The sequence below is a fragment of the Populus alba genome, chromosome 1 (assembly GCF_005239225.2).
Source record: "Populus alba chromosome 1, ASM523922v2, whole genome shotgun sequence".
Lineage (NCBI taxonomy): Eukaryota > Viridiplantae > Streptophyta > Magnoliopsida > Malpighiales > Salicaceae > Populus > Populus alba.
The window spans coordinates 4,288,078-4,307,112 of NC_133284.1; the positions used below are offsets into that span (position 1 = coordinate 4,288,078).

Sequence of the window (19,035 nt, forward strand, 5' to 3'; positions counted from 1 at the left end):
AGGTTCAGAATAGTTAATGATATCAGCGGGTGACGTCGATATCAGCAAAATTTATAGACTTGATTAACTATTGGGGTCTAGAATAGTTAATGATATCGGCGGGTGATGTTGATATCGGCAAAATTTATAGACTTGATTAACTATTCGGGTTCAGAATAGTTAATGATATCGGCGGGTGTCGTCGATATCGGCAAAACTTATAGACTTGATTAACTTTCCGAGGTGAAAGCTAATGATGTCAAAAATCCTTGACATCAGCATACCCGAGGACCTCCTTAGATAGCAAAGAACAATGATTAATTATTTCGGTCCAAAAATATTTAATGACACCAACAATCATGTTAGTGTCGGCATTTTCATGAATCTGATTAGTTGACCCCAGGATGGACAACTAAAGACACTAATGGAAGTCGTTAGTGTCGGTATAGTCTTCCTAAGGTGGGGAAAAGTAGTTAAAGGAAATAAACTGGATAATCCTCAAAAGGGATGGTGGTGGTGTATTGAAATTGCATATGACTTAAGTAGATAGATGTGCTATATAAATTTTCTTCCGTGAATTGTTTGTATTTTAGTTATTTTTAATTTTATGGAAAATTTGTGTTTTGCAGGTCCCTCCCATTCACGTCAGGAGTAGAATTTAGGTTACTTATCCCTTTTGTACAAGTTATGAACTTAAGGATCTTTCATGTAATTTTGTTATGCAGCAAACATATAACCTGAATAGAATAGCAGCTCCTTATATTATTTTGTTTTTGGAATATTAATGTATTAATCTATACTTGGAGAAAAAAAAAATTATAGTGTAATAGCTTATATTCAGAACGCTAAACTGTGTTGTGATTATATATTAAATTTTAGTGCTTGGATGGTCCTCTTAATTACTAATTTATGCATGTGATATGAGATGGAGATTGAGAATGAAGAACTGTCCTAAACATATTCTCAAATGAATAAAATGATTGAATGTACCAATCATGGATGTGATTATGGGTGGGATGTGATTATAATTGTGTGCAGGATAAATTGTCGATAACTTCGGATCTCCCGGTATAGGGGAGACTAACGAAATTTCGGTGAATTAAAAAAAAAATTGCTCCATTTACCCCTTATGTAGGAGTTAAATAAATATATATTGATTGAATTTTTTTGAGATTGTTACAAAAATAAATAGGCGGTGATACTATAAGTGGATTAATTGATTTTTTTAGGGGTAATTTTGAAATAATTTTAAGTTGAAAAGCCAATTAAGGACTGAATTGATGAAATTAGGAACCAAGAACTGTTTGTAAAAGGCACCGAAATCTAGGGATTCAATTGTAATTCATCCAAGGATAAAATTAAAAAAATACTTCCCTCTTTAAGAGACTCATAATCAAGGAGATCAGCCTTGCATAAAGTTAATCTTTCTTGGGATCAGCCTTGCATAAATGGGAATTCTTGGGATCAGCTGTGTATAACAACACAAATACAAAGCATTAAATTAACACAATCTTAAGAACAGAAAAGGGAAAGAAACCAAGTGCTTAATTATTATAAACTAACCTGGGTTCCTCACAGTTTAACAGAGTAACCTTTCTCTAGAAGAAGTTTAGCGATCCATGAAGCAATGAAGCCACCAGCCCCGGTGATACAGACAGTTTGGCCTTGGCATGGAAGTGATGAAGTATCGACAGGCATGTTGTCTTGATATATGTATTATTATGTGTACGTGTTTGGTGGTAGAACGAAGGAAGAGAGACAGAGAGAGGGAGGTGTTTTCCTTTTCTCTTGATTTATATTTGTTTTATATAAGACCAAAGTCTGAAGATGCAAGGGAATTCATTTTGATTCCGAAGAATTTTCTAATTTATAAAATAAGATAATATGACGGATTCATATAAGAGGTGTTAATACTTCCATATTATGTATTGAAATATCTACAACAGTTATCGATCAATATTGTAATATGACAAAAACTAGAAATAACATAAAATTCGATGTGGTTCGATATTGTGTCTATATCCACGGGAAGGAGTTTTTATCTTCACTATATATCAAATAAAATTATATAACATATATTTATAATAAACCCTAAAACTGCTTAAGGGAAAATAAAGTATTTTTTAATAATATCCATTTATCATACCCCTAGGGCATTGCCCCACACCCTCGACTTATCAATAATCTCTAGATAAAAAAAAAAAAAGAAACAAATCCAAATGAGGTAGATGTTGTCATTCTGCCTTGTTCCACTTTGATATCTGATTATCAATGCATTTTATATATAAAACATGAATAAAAATACTAAATAAATATTGATAAAACTATCAAATAATATGGTTATATAATGAATCTTAAGGGGTTTTTAATATTTATCTAAAATAATTTTTTTTAAAAAAAATATACTTAGGTTATATAGTGGATCCATAGATTAGCTCAATTAAACTCTTTGATAACTATACAAATGGTATCATATCATGCACACATACGGATTAGAATAAAAAAAAATACAGTAATTAAGAAAATAAATGAAATTAAATACAATAATAACTTAGAAGACCATCACAAGCCCACAAACACTAAAAAAAAAACGAATATAATCAATAAGCATATTTAAGTAAAGTACATTCTCCTTTTGTTTTGTTCAAATTTATAAGAAAAAAAGCATAAATATATTTTATATTTTGAAGGCACTTTTAGATGTAAGATTTGAAATGGAGTAAATTGAAGATAAAATTCAGACCATGTTCCAACTCGTATTGAATATTGGCAGATTTGATATATGATTGATGTTTTATGGAGTACTTGAGTTGTAGAGATCGAAATGAAGTGATTGTAGTGGCATTAGAAATGTAACATCAATACCTTTCTATACATATATGGCATAAAAAAAAAAAAGAGGATGGAGATCGCAAACCTTCAAAGACAATTCTCGTATTTTGCTAGTTTTGACATTTGATCATTTGAATAACTTGAGCTAGAGAAGTCTATTTGATGAAAAACTCAATTTTGTTGGATTCCTGACTCAAGGACTTATCAACCTACCAAATTTAAACATATATAAAGTGCTCTGACACGATCAAAGAGTTGATGTCTTATCCCGAGTGCAGGAGTGTCAAAGTAATAAATATCCCGACAAGATCGGGGTCGATCCATAGGGAGGTCAACTATATAAATTATAAATAATATATATAATTTAACAAAAAAGTTAAAGAGATCTTTGAGATGTGAGATTAATATGAGGATTAAACAATAAACAAACTTGTAGTAACACATGCTCTAGTTATTATAAACAACTATCTTATATTATCAGATTTATTATTATAAAACATACTCTAGTTAAGGAGTTATTGATACTTTAAGTCAAGGTTGTTAAAATTGCATTTTGACTCGTAAACAAAACATGTTTTGCATGCTGAATCGTTTGAAAAAATAAAAAATAAGTGAAATTGGGTTGAAATCATGAAAAAATCATGATTTCAAGGCTGATTTCATGATTTTAACAAAAGTATGCATTGAAGATATTCATTGACCTTAAATTTAATTCAGATTTTTTCCCCATATCTTTTACTTTTCTTTGTTATGTTATTTTGGCTATTCATTCACCTTAAAATTACTTATGTTGTTTAATGGTATGGTAGCAAGTAAAAGAGATTTTATAAATATAAAATTAGATATAAAAATAGTAACGGGATAATTTTAAAAATTATATTTATTATGATAGATTGATTCACGAAACTCATAATTAGAAGCTTAACTCATGTCAGATTTTAATTTATACAAATAAAAAAAACTAATTTTAATAAATTTGATTACTTCGACTATATTTTTAACCATTTATTTAACCCGATCAAATTTTGATCAAAAGTCAATTAAGTTAAATCAAATAATTTTTTTTTTAAAATAAAATTGTGTTGTTTCAATCAAATAATTAAAAAATAATAACCCAGCTCCTAAAATATACTTAAGCAACATAAATCATTGACTTACACAATTAAATAAACATTTTTCCATCCCATAAATAATTGAATTTCATTCCTTCATTTTACTCGTGGACGACTTGTCACTCCAACTTAAAAACCACACATAATCCATTCGGATAATCACCGATTTGTCGTCCATCGAGTGAAAGGCAACTTGGAAATGCAAGCACCACCTGTTAACCACGGAGAAAAAAAGGAGCAGCCAACTTCCCCAGCCCAATAGAGCTCAAAGACTGTATAGAAGAGTTAGTTCACTCCTGGGGTTCAATTTAGGCTCCTCAAGGGAGTCCTCTTCTTACCTGGTCAAAGAAGATCAAAATGATCACCACCCCATTTCACATACTACTTCTGGTAAGAAAGTTTTGAACTTTATGCATTAGAAATGAACTTTTTTAATTGGTTGTTACTGGTTCCTTTTCTTTTTGGGTTTGGTTTCTGGGAGAGTGGCAAGCTTTGACTCATTTGGGCTACTTTATTGACTTTGGTTTTTTGATGATATTATTGATTGTTGCTGAGAAATTCAATTATTAGAAAAGGATTGATAAAGAAAAACAAATTTCTCCTTTTAAAGTTATAATTTTAATTGGTTCAATGTAGTTTTTTTTTTTTGTCAAGTTGTATATACTTGTATTGGGATTTATTCATTTGGCCATTGATTGGTTGCTGAGAATTTATAGAAAGAAAAAACATGAAAAATAAATAGAGAGGGAGAGAAAGTTCATGACTTTATTATGCTTTGATTGTTGTTTTCTTAATTAATGTTACTTAAAAAGACAATTTGATATTGCTTTATGTGCTAATTTTTCTTTTTTCAGTTAGTGAGTTGGATGTTGCAGATTGTGTCATGTAAACTAATAATCCTCTTGATGTTAATGATATTGATGAATCTCTGAGAAATAATGAGGAAAATGAAGGCGTTAAAGCTGGTTTTAGTTTACATGACATACCAGTAGATTGTTTGTTTTAAGTTTATTAATTATTAGCTAATGAAAATTTATTTAAATTATGTATGAATTTTTATTTGAACCATGTATTTTAAGATGCTTGAACTATGTATTTAAACCATGTATTTTCATGTGCTTGAACTATGCATGAATTTTTATTTGAAGCATGAATTTTTGTTAATGTATTTTAAAAATCCTTACGATTTTATGATTTTACGATCCGTTTTTACGATTGAGTTTGTATTGCACTTTTCCGTGCTATATTAAAAATCATGATTTTAACAACCTTGCTTCAAGTGCAAAATGATGATATAAAACTTTTATAAAAATACACTTAATTTTAAGTACTAATCACACTACTCAACTAGTTTATTACTAGTCTTTAGTAGTAAAGCGTAAAAATAGAAAAATAATTTGCAAGTTCCATAAGGCAAGGCATTCATCATTTAACTTCCATTAATCTATCCAAATAAACAAACTCTCATTAAATTTATATATTTGCTTCATACTATTAAAATAAGATATTAATAAACCTTCTTTTTATGTGCTTAATATATGAAAACATAGATGATAGGGCTTTTATTGGAAGAAAACAATATTATGTTCTAATGTTTTTCTAATGTTAACTTCCTTGAGTTGGGATTATTATCTTTTTTCTTTGTTTTTCCTCTCTCTCTCTATATATAACTTAAAACACAATGCATTTTTAACCCATGTAACAAGCTTTCGACTAATGACTCTCAGACTAGTTGGTCTTAGGGCATTAGGTGTTGAGACCCTCCTACAAGCTTAGTAACTCGGGTTGTAGATACTGATACGTAGATAATGCAATGTTTGATTCTCCTAAGCTTTTCTCCTTAACCCATGTAACAAGCACTAGGCCAATAGCTTTCAAGTCAGTTGACTTTAGGGTATTAGGTGTTAAAATACTTCTTCGGACTTAATTGCTTAGATTAGGGAGGCTACGAAACCAAACTTATCTACGTTTTTATTATCATCAAGATTTTTTATTTTGAAAATTATATACTTTCCCTTTCCCCTAGTTGTTACCTTTAACAAAAGAACATAAATAATGGAATAATCCAATGTGCAACCCATAATCATATGTTAAAGTGTGTGTGGGAAAATGAAGGTTTAAGAATATTTGTTAAATGAGTATATAAGCAGAATCAATTGATAATAATGCGAGAATTTGTAAACTTGAATATTTCAAAAAGTATTATGATAGACTTTATTAAGAATGTTTACTAAGATGCATCTCAAGAGTCACTTTAATAAAAGAACTCCTTTACTCTGTCATCCTAGTTGTCTCACGTCACCCGCGCGGCATTGGCTAATGATTTTTTTTGTTTTGTTCGTTTGCTTGATTCATTGGGAGTCGCCACCTAGTATTTAATTGAGGGCTACTAAGAAACCCGAGTATACTGGTCTTGTCAGAGATTCACGAGTAAGGGACTGGTTGTGTTTAGGGAAGGTATTAGCACCCCTAACGCACCCTACCTGAGGTAAGCTGCTTCGTGGCTTTGACGTGTTAAAGAAGTTTTAAAAATTTTGTCTTTTCATCAGATATTAGAAATACAACTTATGTATAAGTTAATAATTCTTGATCGTGAGCAAATCAAAATATAAAATTCTTCTTTATTGTTTGCAATTTTATCATAAATAAAAACAACATCCATAAAATAAATACAAACACACACATACATTTTTACTATATATTTTTTCTTCTTTTCTTCTTTTTCTTTTCTTTTCATCCACATTTACAAAATACAAATTATAAAAACTCAAACTAAACAAATATTACATTAAAAAATTTGAAAATTACAAAACAACCCGGAAAAGTGTCAGGCCGACTTTCTGGTGCTGCTGGAACAATGGCGGTGCATGGGCCTCACGCACCGCCGCTGCTAGATAACTAGGGAAACATGGAAGTCTGGTCTGCTTTCTTCTTCTCTTCCCTCCCCTGCCGGTGGGGAGGATCCCTATCACCTGCAAATCCAAGAAAACACGACAAATGGTGGTTGATTTTAGTTTTTCTTTCCTTTACAGATCTACTTCTCTTTCTCTTCTTCTCCGTTTCGGATTTGCTTCTCTCTACAGATCGATTCTTTTCCTTTGCTTTCTCATTCTTCTCTGTTTCAGGTGGTGGCGGAGTTGTGGGTGTCGTCGCTGTGGCCTAGGCGTTGATGATTTTCACTCCTCTTGGTAGTTCTGGCGGTGGCTGTGGAAGGAGCATCAGAGGCCAGTCTGTGCAAAGGAGAGCTGATGGATGAGGAAGGGGATGATGTTTGTGGGTGTAGCTGTTGTCAACCGCCGCTAGGTTCTTCGGTGGGAGGAGGCTATGAACGGGACTCCTGTTGTTGCTGTGTGGCTTGATGGAGGCCGGCGTTGATGGAGACCGAAGGAGAAGAAGACGACGCTGAGGGGAAGCCTTCAGTGCTGACAGGGGGGTTTCTTTCGGGTTGTGAAGTTAGGAGATCAGGGAAGATGGAGAGGTGATGCGGGTTGTTGCTGCTTATACAGGGGAAGATGTAGAGCTGAAATGACAGGGATCCTTGGCTTCGTTCTAAAAACAAACCTAGGACCCCGGGATGACAATTTTTTTCTGAACAGCTAAAAAGGGGCTTACGGCCACTTAGGTTAAAGAGAAGAAAGGGTTGTGGGTTTTAGGGGTTTTTTTTTGTGGTTTAGGGTTTTTTTATGATTCCATTCAATTGTGCAAAATTACCCCCCTTCTTGTGCAAGTGTTGGAAACTCCTATTGATAGGCAAATATGTTGTTAGGTCTCCAAAACCTGGTCCCTCAACTTCTTTTTTTTATATAAATTTTGATTTTTTTCTTATTTTTTTTGGATTTTTCTTATCAACATCGCCTCGAATGAGGAAAATTGGTGATTTTAAAAAATAAAGCGTTAAAAGTCGAACACGTTCTAAAACCTTTGAAAATTTTAAATTCTTTTGAGATGATGTTAAAAATTCTAAAAAATGATGCAAATATATTAAAAAAATGTATTTTTTTGGATTTTCAATGTTTTTTTGTTATTTTTTGGATTTTTTCTGAAAATTTATCAAAATAAGGGTAAAAAATTAGGTTACAATAGATGCCCCCTCTTTATAATGCTTATGAAGCAAAACTCCTCAATGTTTTGCATAGTAAGCTTTGTAAATAAAACTTGTCTTCTTGTCTTCTTAACTTGCTGAATGATCCAATCATCTAAAGGATTTTTACTTTTTTTTTTTAAATGTATGTTTCTTTGTTTTTTCCTTCTCTTTACTTTCTCTTCTTTCTTCCTTTCTCTCTCTCTCTCTCTCTCTCTCTCTTGTTTTTTTTTTCTTGTTAACCTAAGATCCCATCTGGCGAGCTCCTTTACCAAAACCAAAGAATTTGTGTAGCTCGATCAACTTGAAATCCCATCTGGCAATTCCCTTTAAACAAAGCCACCTAAGATCTCATCTGGCGACTTCATTCAATTGGAACAAAACAATATGTGTAACTCGATCAACATGAAATCCCATCTAGCGATTCCCTTTAACCAAAGCCATTTGAGATCTCATCTGACGACCTCATTCAACTATAACACAAAAATATGTGTAGCTCAATCAACCTGAAATCCCATCTGGCGATTCCCTTTAACCAAAGCCACCTGAGATCCCATCTGGCGACCTCATTCAACTATAACAAAAAAATATGTGAAGCTCGAACAAACTGAAATCCCATCTGGCGATTCCCTTTAACCAAAGCCACCTGATCTCTTTATTTATAGATTTTTGTTATGCAACAAACAACCACCCCCCCTCTTAATTTCAACACAATTCAACTTCTCATAACAAATTCAGCCACCACAACACTCGGTTTGTCACATCTGTGTTCTAATTCAATTTTATTGAGGATTCTCTACCTTAAGTAAGCAAATCTATCCATTTTTATTTGAACATAATTTTTTTTTTATGTTAATGTTTTATGCATATTTTTGTAGTATATATGTTTTGTTGGGATGTTTACTTGTTTTATTCTTAGATAATTTTTTTTTTGTGGATTTATGATTTGTACATGTTATGGTTTTTTTAGATTTTATAAAATTATATTTTTTTTATAAATTAATAAAACTTATGACAAATATTTGACTTCGATGTTTTGTGATGAAATAAATAATAGCTTAATGTAGATATAAAATTGATAATGAATTAAGAAATCTATTAAAATAATGGGCTAAACCAATATTTTTGCAAATTTATTTAGTTAACGTAGTTAAATAATACCTGTTATCATCGTTATTTATGTCATACCCTCGCGAGAGCACGACGTCGCGGTGATCTTTCCCAGAGCAGGGATCATGTTGGGGTCTTTGTTTTGTGAAAAGGGGAGTCGTCGCCTTGTATTATAGTCACTAGAAACCTTACTTGGTCTTTAGAGATTCTAAGACAAGGGACTGATTATGTAAATAAAAGGTTTTAGCATCTCTAATACGCCTTACTTAAGGAAAGTTGCTTTGTGTTTGATTTGTTTTATAATCCTATTAGTTTTTTAGGATAAGTTTGCTACGATGAACAAATTGGGGCTCAAAGTCTAAAAAGAAAGATCCCTTGGCCAATATGGATCATACCTTTCATTATGTCTATAGAGTGCCAAGGAGAACTAATATAGATATCTTGAAATCTGTTTTTGATTCAAACTAAATTTACAACCCGTGAATTAAGAGACAACTAAGATAGAAATCCAAGGATATTTAGTGTGCTTAAAAGCTCATTTTTCCCTTAGTCTTTTAAGAGTTCGAAACTCGTAAATCGCAAAGAAACAAAAACTAAGTTAGAAATCTAAGGAAATTCAAAATGCTTTAACAGCCCATTTTTACCATAATACTAGGTGCCGACTCCTAAACATTAATCATAATTTTATGATTAAATCCAAAAACCTTCCCAACACACCACACCTCATTAGGAGGCATGATAAAAGCCTTCGCTATCGCAAAACGACGTCGCGGCAGGTCCCCATGATAGTAGAGAGGATGATTGGGTCAACTTCTAGTGCTAGCAACATGCATGAAGTTGTAAATAACAATAGTAATCATTATAGGAATATGATTATGGATGCGATGAGAAATAATCAAGGTCATGCCAGTCAATATCCAATAAAGTATTTTATGGGAGATTCCTTATTGAAAGACTAATCTTCTTTATCATAACCTTAAAGTTATGCACATGGAAAAGAACGTGTTTGAGAACATTTTCAACATGGTTATAGATGTGAAGAGGAAGACAAAGGACAACAATAAAACTAGTGTCATAACCCATTTTTGGGTTATTCCTCAAAATTTGCCCTTTTTTCTCTTAAAATAAAAAAATAAAATAATAATAGTAAGAGGACTAACGATGTGGGTAAAACGTTGGCCGAAAAAAATCCCAAGTACATGCAAAAAAATCAGGCTAAAATTAAGGATAATTTTGGAGTATAATTATACCTCGTTGTACTCAAGACTAGAGATACAACGCAAATTTAAGGTTATAATAACCCAATTTTTTATTCTTTTACTTTATTTATTTTATATTTATATAAAAATAATAAAAAAATGATGGAAAAAAATGAAATAAATGAAGAATAAATTGAAATTTGGGTCAAGACAACATAAATTGGAATAGGGATGAAATTAAAAATTTAGAAATTTACAATTCAATTTTGGAAGAAATTAAAAGAATTGATAAGTTTGGGGACTTAATTGAACTTGAAATTAGTTTAATTAATGAAATGAGGGCTTTAATTGAATAAATACCAAAGTTTGGGGTTGATTCAGAACCAAATTGAAGAAATTAAAAATTCAAGGACCAAAATGAATAGGCGGAGATGCTATAGGTGGGTTAATTGATTTTTATAGAGATAATTTTGAAATAATTTTTAGTTGAAGAGCCAATTAAGGAATGAATTGATTAAATTGGGAACTAAGAACTGTTTTGTAAATGATGTTGAAATGGAGGGGTTCAATTGCAATTGATTTAGGGGTAAAATTAAAAAAAAAAAGATTTCGATAAGGACCTAATTTCTAACTGTCAGAAGTTCAAGGGGCAAATTGGAAATATCCATTTAAGGTGAAAACGACGCAATTTCAAAGAAAATTGTTCATCACCTTCTTCATTCATGAACCACGCCTGCCAACTACCCCACGATGCATTACTCCTGCAATAACAACGGTTGGTCGCCTCATTACCTAGAGGCGACCGCATGGCATTCTCTGGCTTTGTAAAAGCTACACCTAGTGGCGCAACCCAGTCACTAGCCCAAACCAATGACCCAACTGGCCAACAGAGGCACACGCAGTGCGTGAGTGCATAGTGAAGGGGTTATTAAAATTCAAGGTGCATAGTTTCTATGATCCATATATGTTGTTGGGTGAAGCCTTTCCTAAGCTTGTTGCTGGAATTCTAGGAAGAAGCTAGGATGCCACTCCCTGTTTCTGGCTTCCCTTCTATTCTGTCTTCTCCTTTTTATTTCCCATGTTAGTGTCCATTTCCTGTTCTCTTAATCCCTTTCTTTCTTTTTTCTTTGTGCCTCCCCCCTTTTCTTCCCTTGGAATGCTTTGTTTCTAGTGCAATGGCTGCTGAAGATGGAGCTTTGGAACTGTTACCAAAGAAGAAGTTGAGGGCATGCCTTTTGTTTTTCATTTCTGTTTGTTCATCCCCCTCTGGTTTTTTTTTTTTTTTCAGTTCTTCTCTCGTCTCCCCTTCTCTCGAGTTCATGGCCTTTCTCTGGCTTTTATAAGGCTAGAGAATGCCATGCGGTGGTAACGGTAGGCTTGGCAACGACATATATCATGGGGGCGAGGGTAGTAGCTGTGAGACGTGTTCTATGATTGAAACAGTTTTAATGCCTTTTTTGCTGAAACGGCTCCATTACCTTTACTGTTGAAATGGTTTCAGAAAATGAATAGTCTTTCTAAATGACCTTGTTTTCCAATTTAAATGGATATTTTCAATTTGGTCATTAGAGTTTTGAAATTTTGTAATCAAGCTCCCCGGTAAATTGTAATTGGATCCATTGATTTTACCATTATTTACAAGACAGTCCTTGGTTTTGGATTTCTTCACTCAAGTCCCTAATTGCCTATCAAACTTTGATATATATGCAATTAAGCCCCTGATTTGGCCAAATCAACTCTTAAAAATTGTAATTTCACCCCTGAAATTTAATTTCTTCCAATTAAAGCCAAGATTGACTTAAATCTTGCAATGAAACCCTCCATAAATTCAATTAAACCTTAAATAAAATTTAAATGAGTCTATAAATATCTTATTTTGGTAAAACTTAAGTCAAGAGATATAATTAGATTTTCAATAGGCCATATTCATTTAATCATAGGCCAAATTAAAGTTTAATTATGTTTAAGAGTTAATTTGGGTCAACTTAAAGGATTTAATTAAGTGCAAAGACTTAATTATACTTAATTAAAGGAGCTAGCCTAATTTGGTTTTAATTGAGAAGATTGAAATTTTAGAAGACCAACCTTAAATTTTTATAAAGTTAATTGGTTCAAATTAGGGGTAAATTGCAAAACAAAATTAAATTTTATGAGCAATTGAGGGCTAAATTGAAGAAATTCACAGCTAATTATCTTTTTGAAATAGGCGTCAACTTGGGACTAAATTGAATGAAATCAAGGGTGAAATTGAAGAAATTTAAAAGTTTAATGGTCAATTAAAGATTAATTTGCATAAATTTGAAACCGTGGACCACAATGAAAAAGGTGCTGAAATTCAGGATTGATGTTGAAGTTTGGCAAGGGAAAAATTGCATAAAATTAAAAGTTTCGGTCCAATTAGAGATGTAATTTAAGGAAATCAAAAGCTAAAAGATTAAATTAAACTTTGATCAAATCCCTAAATTAAAAAAATAAAAGACAAAATGATGTCATTTCATTTAAATAAAAAGACATGTTTTGACCAAAAAGCATCACAAAAACAAAACAAACTAGATTACTTGTCGTCAGGTTACTAATCATCATCTTCTTCCTTTTTGCCTAAAAAAATTTACCACAACAAGAATTCATAGTTTTACCGACGGCAATATTCTGTCGGTGTATGATTAGGAGTTCGTCGGTAAATTATTTACCAACTAAATTACCGATGGAATATGTCCGTCGGCTTACCTTTCATCGGTGATTCCACATTCCGTCACTATATCGGTCGGAAAAACAAAATAAACATTTACCGACAGTTTTACAGACGGAATTTGTGAGCCAAAAAAAAGGTTTCCTACTTGAAAAATACCGATGGATTTTAATTTGTTGGTGGTATCACAAGTCACCGACGGTTACTTTTCATCGGTAAATTGGTAGGTGAATCGTTGAAATACCGACTAAATATATTCGTCCGTGAATTCATCGGTAAGTTAAAACACCGATGGAATAAGTTTGTCGGTATATCTATTGGCGAGTCATAAAAATACCGATCGAATTTATCCGTCTGCAAATTTGTCGGTGATGGTCTCGGCTACTGTCTAATGTCGACGATTAATTCCGTCGGTAAATCCCTCTGTAATTGTTTTTTTTAATTATTATTTTTTAAATATTTTTGAATACATAATATAAAAATGATATAAATTAATGGTAATAAAAACCAATTATGCAAATAAAATTTATATTAAGCATAAAAAAAAAATGAAAGATAAATAATATTCATTACAAAATGAATGTGTGTCAAAAAAACATTAAATGAAAATTTAAATGTAAATAATGTTTATTAAAAATTAATATAAAGTAGGAGGAGGAGGAGGAGGAGGCTGGCTGTTATGCGGCCAAAAAGAATTTGATGCACATGTTCCATCTTGTGCCATGTTCATGTTCATGACCATTTGACAAAGCTCTTCGTAGGCAGCTCTTTGTCATTCAGACTCCGCTCTTTGTCGTTTAGACTCCGCTCTTTGTCGTTTAGACTCCGCTCTTTGTCTTTCGGATGCCACTCTTTGTTGTTCTACGAGTTGTGTGTACGCCTCTGATAGGTGGTCGTACATTTCGGTGAGCAGAGCCGTGTGTTGCTACAAGGCCACGAACTCCTTAGCTTGGGAGCTCGATACTGATTGGGAGCTCCCGACGGTTGAAGCACTACGGGCCGACCGCAAGTTATCGGCCGTAGTGTTGGAGATCCCGTAAACCTGATTTTTATCGGGTCCACCTGACAATCCAGCCTCCATCCACAAATCCGGATTGAATTCCGGATGGGTCAAAGGAATGCCCCCGTATCTCTCCCTCAACCGATTATTATAGGTATCCTGAAAATAAAAAAAGAAATCATCATATTCAATTCAATAAACATATTAATAACTTACAAAATAAAATGGTTGAACAAACATACCACAAAATGTTGAGCACGACTGTCAATGAACTGTTGCACCCCGTTTTGGCGGTCTTGACTCCGCACGTGCGTCTCCACAAACAGCTCCATAGGGCTCGGCTTACGTCCAAGAGATGTAGCCTATAATGAAAAAAATTTATTAACAACAAATTAATTGAACGATATATTTCATTTAAATTAACCTTACCATCCGTTTCGCATGTGCAGCAAACGGAATGGAGTCGCCGGTGTGTGTTGTGACCGAGCCATGAATTGGCCGATTCCGGTTGCCAACACCGGAATGTGAGCGTCGTGTGAACCGTTCAAACGTCACGTGCTGAAGATAGTGCGGTCATATATCCTCCGGGATGTATATTGGTTTGAAATCCCTCCAAACTGCAACATCGTTCCAGCCTTGAAACCACCTATCCCTCGCAGTTTTTTTTTACCTTTTTTTAGGCTTCGTACCAAAAATCACACAACCTACTTCACGCAAGCAAAAATTACATTTCAAAACATAAATTTTTTTGTAAAAAAAAGGTTGTATTGTTTTCGATATTACCTAATTGCCGCATGATTTTTCAACACCCTCCTCACAACAGTGTTATGTTCCTCATTCTAGCAGAATCGATTCTATGTATAAAAAATAATTTTTTAAAATGTTAATAATTTGTTTTACAATTATATTAAGAATTTATTAGAAATAAGCTGAAAATTATATATTAACACGAACTTGAAATCTGGAAAACCATGCATTGATTTGAGGCATCCATTCAGGATGCCTGGATATCTAACTCCATTGATAAGCTAGCTGCACCCGTTCTAGCCCAACATGTAAAAAATAAAAAAAGATTGCTGAGTAATAAGCCAACCCAACCAAGCTGGGCTAAACTTGTTTTAGCCCGGCTCATATGGTTGGATTGGATCTAGCCCAAGTACCAAAAAAAAACATAGAAAAGTTGTTATTTGGGTGGATTGGACCCGATTATAATCTATTTCCTTGATAGTTCACACTGATGTCCGTGGACTATGTGGCTCCTTGCTGGAAATTGCCTGTGATGTTGTTCGCTGACTACTAAGCGCCGACTTCCCTCTCACTGATATCAGATTTATCCAAAATGTTTTTTTTTTTTAATTCTAATCTGTATGTGTGCATAATTTGGTACCACCACCATTGTCTGAGCTTTACTGGAAATTGACTGTGATGTTGTTCGCTGACTACTAAGTGCCTTGGTTTAGACTTTAGATTCGTCTTCCACAAAAAAGGGTATGTACTGATCTATACAGAGATGGCATCCTAGCGATTTTGAGAGGGAATAAGAGCAAGAGAAATTGACATCCTTTATTAATTATATTAGGAGGGTGCTACGAGATGTACATGCAACTATCATTATATAAGCTTTATTCGATTTTTAGACCTTATTTTGGAAGATAGATAATCAATTCTCAGTCCAAGGGAAGCCACCAGAGATTGATATTGGATTAAACTTGCAAGAAAAAAAAAAAAACAAAAAAAAAAAACAAGCGGAACACTCAAAAGTTAATCTAATAATTGATTAATTTAGGGATTAAAACATTCATTGAAAAAAGGATTAAAAAAGCACGAAGACAATTAGAGGTATAGAAGACAGTAACACTTACACTCTGACATTGATATTCTTTCTTAGTATATTCTTTTTTTTAGTATGTATTTTACAAACAACTGCAACCATACTTGAGGTGTGGACCTATACCCTGCTGATAAATGAGCTTTTATATTGAATGTTCACAGAGTCTTCAACATGTTTTGGGATTGGAAGGATACCCTTTTCCTGCAAGCTCTTAACAGTTTCATACAGGCACTGTTTCACTGGACGAATTCGATGCCCAGATCCTTGATCTTCTGGTTTGTGAGCTTGTAGTTTTGTTTTCTTGGGTTTTTCTTCATCAGAACACCTGCAAATGCATAGCAATACAAAATATTAATATTCAATATGAATAAAACACACAACATTATTAATTCTTTCTACAAACTTGGTAGGTTTATTTGAAGACAGCAGAAAAAACTGTTCCGTATAACCTTAGCAACCCAACTAGGAACATTCAATCAACTTGTCTGATCTTAAGCACTGCAATTAGGCAAACAAGTACTGCAGCATATAATTGCATGAGATTAGGATATAGGACCCAATCCTCTTCCTAACTCTCCATGACAAAATTTGAAATATATATAACAAAGCAATATTTAACTTGTGATCCATTAACTTTGTGCAGTACAAATCGTGGAAAATATGACAGACGATGATGGGGTTGGTGAGGACCCTTTTGCTGCACCAGTATTGTCAAATCATTATGACAAAGACAATTTAGTATTGCTAACCCATTCAATCCTCACCATTTTGTTTCATGTCTATTTAATTTTCCTTGTCTCCATTATATATATAAAAAAATTGGTAAATGCTAAAAAAAAACAAAAGAAAAAAGGAAAAAAAAGAGTGAACATCAAGACAGGGGAAGAAACAAAAAAAAAAAAAAAAATTGACTTTCTTATGCAAATATTTGTTTCTAAAATCATAAATATAATTTTGCTAATGAAGATTTGAAGAAAAATCGGAAAGGACCATGAAAGAAAAATAGGTTAGAAAAATAATACAAAGTTTCATGACGTTAGAAAAAAGCCAATTTATTCTAACTTTTCCATTGAAGTAGTTTGTCAGAGATGTTAAGCTCGTGATTATTATACAGTTGTTCAAAATCATAAGAACTTACTTGGTGGGGATGGGATACTCCGGGAAGAACTTTGCAAGGATTTCCACCACCTCTCCACGGTGAAAGCATTTTTCTCAAAGCAAATGTAACGGCCGGAGGCAGAAGGTGTCTCGAAGACTAAAATGTGGGCTACGGCCCACATCCCTAACATGCACATATGCTTGAACAGCGTTAGCATATGTCTTGGCTGAGCCAGTTAGTACTTGAGGATGTGAAGGATGCTAGCATTGACAGTGGGTTGCAACAATGGTCCAACCACCACCACCGGGTTCACCACCACTAGGTCAACTCCTTTGTTCCTAGCCACATCCCATGCATCCTGTTCTGCCACAGTCTTTCCATAGCAATACCAATTCTGCAATTCCAGGATGAACTTACATCAAGATGTGAAGGACAGGCAATTAGGATTTCAAGATGCAGTAATTAAGTCCTATGACGCAAGGAATAAATGAACTTACATCACGATATTCTTAGAGATATTCTTATTTACACCTGCTCTGTATGCTTTGAGTGCTCTAATTAGGAGCTATTTAATTATGTTAATCATCACATGTTATTAATTAAATACCTTGGTGTTCTTGCAATACTCAAGATCACTCCAGCAAGATTCATCAACGACAACATCAGGGCTCCTGTTGGGGTCCATGTACACAGTACCAATTGAGGACGTGAAAACCACTCGTCGGACTTTGGCCTCAGCTGCTGCCATGATCACATTCTTGGTTCCATTCACTGCTGGCTCCATCACCTTGTCCTTCAAGTATTGTAACACAAAATCATCAAATTTGAAGAAAACATACTTTGCATCATGAAATTACGAAAAACAAAATGCATAAAATCTTTTACTAACATTTGTCGGTGACACCCGTACTTCAATTTACCGGCAACCTAAAATTTGTCCTTGGAAGTCCAAGTGTTGTTTTTATATTCTTTTCTTAAAATTCTCAGCATCCAAACAAATTTTTTACTACCAATGTACCGAAAAGAAAAGAAAAGAAAAAAAGGAAACATACTGGATCGTCTGTGACAGGACAAGCAGTATGGAATACTCCATCGCACCCTTGAATAGCCTCTTTAAGAGACTCATAATCAAGAATATCAGCCTTGCATAAAGTTAATCTTTCTTGAGCTCCTTCAAGCTCCCTCAAATGGGAATTCTTGGGATCAGCTGTGCATAACAACACGAATACAAAGCATTAAATTAACAGGAAAGGGAAAGGGAAAGAATCCAAGTGCTCAATTATTATAAACTAACCTGGGTTCCTCACAGTTCCTTTAACAGAGTAACCTTTCTCTAGAAGAAGCTTAACAATCCATGAAGCAATGAAGCCACCAGCCCCGGTGACACAGACAGTTTGGCATTGGCATGGAAGTGATGAAGTATGGACAGACATGTTGTTTTGATATATGTATTATGTGTGCGTGTTTGGTGGCAGAACGAAGGAAGAGAGACAGAGAGAGGGAGGCGTTTTCCTTTTCTCTTGATTTAGGAGCGGATGTATTTATAGGTACGTGACTGAGTTTTTGTAATATGAATCGTCAACACCTTGTCCTGAATTTATAGCTGCTATTCTTTTAAGGTTTTGTGTGCTGCTTAATCATGATGTTTACGTCAGCCTGCTCTTCTTCAACTTCCACCACATAATCTTGTGTGCGAATTGGATTCAATCCCCACTCTTTTAAAAGAATTTATGAATAAATTAATGTCCATTGATTAATTAAAGCTCCTAAACCAGCAAACAGTTTGGTGGAAAAGTGCTAATTACTAATAAACCTTGTATGGAATCCTGATTGTTTTGTACTCTTGTTTTTTTACCAAAATGTAATTATAAGCTACTGATAAATTAATTTTGTTTTGGAAGGAGAGGGAAAGCATCTCATGGATGACAAGTGTTCATGCTAAAGAATATTTCGTTATTATCCTGTAAAATAGCAACGTGTATGATAATTAATTAATCCACTCTTTTAAAAGAATTTATGAATAAATTGATGTCTTTTGATTAATCCTACTCCTAAACCAGCAAAGAATTTGGTGTAAAAAAATACGCAGACCATAAATCTAGA

General features: G+C 33.6%; 1 pseudogene; it reads right to left on the reverse strand.

The window, feature by feature from the left end:
• Positions 1–15,775: 15,775 nt before the first annotated feature.
• On the reverse strand, positions 15,776–18,492 carry LOC118034057 (cinnamoyl-CoA reductase 1-like; annotated as a pseudogene).
• Positions 18,493–19,035: the final 543 nt, after the last annotated feature.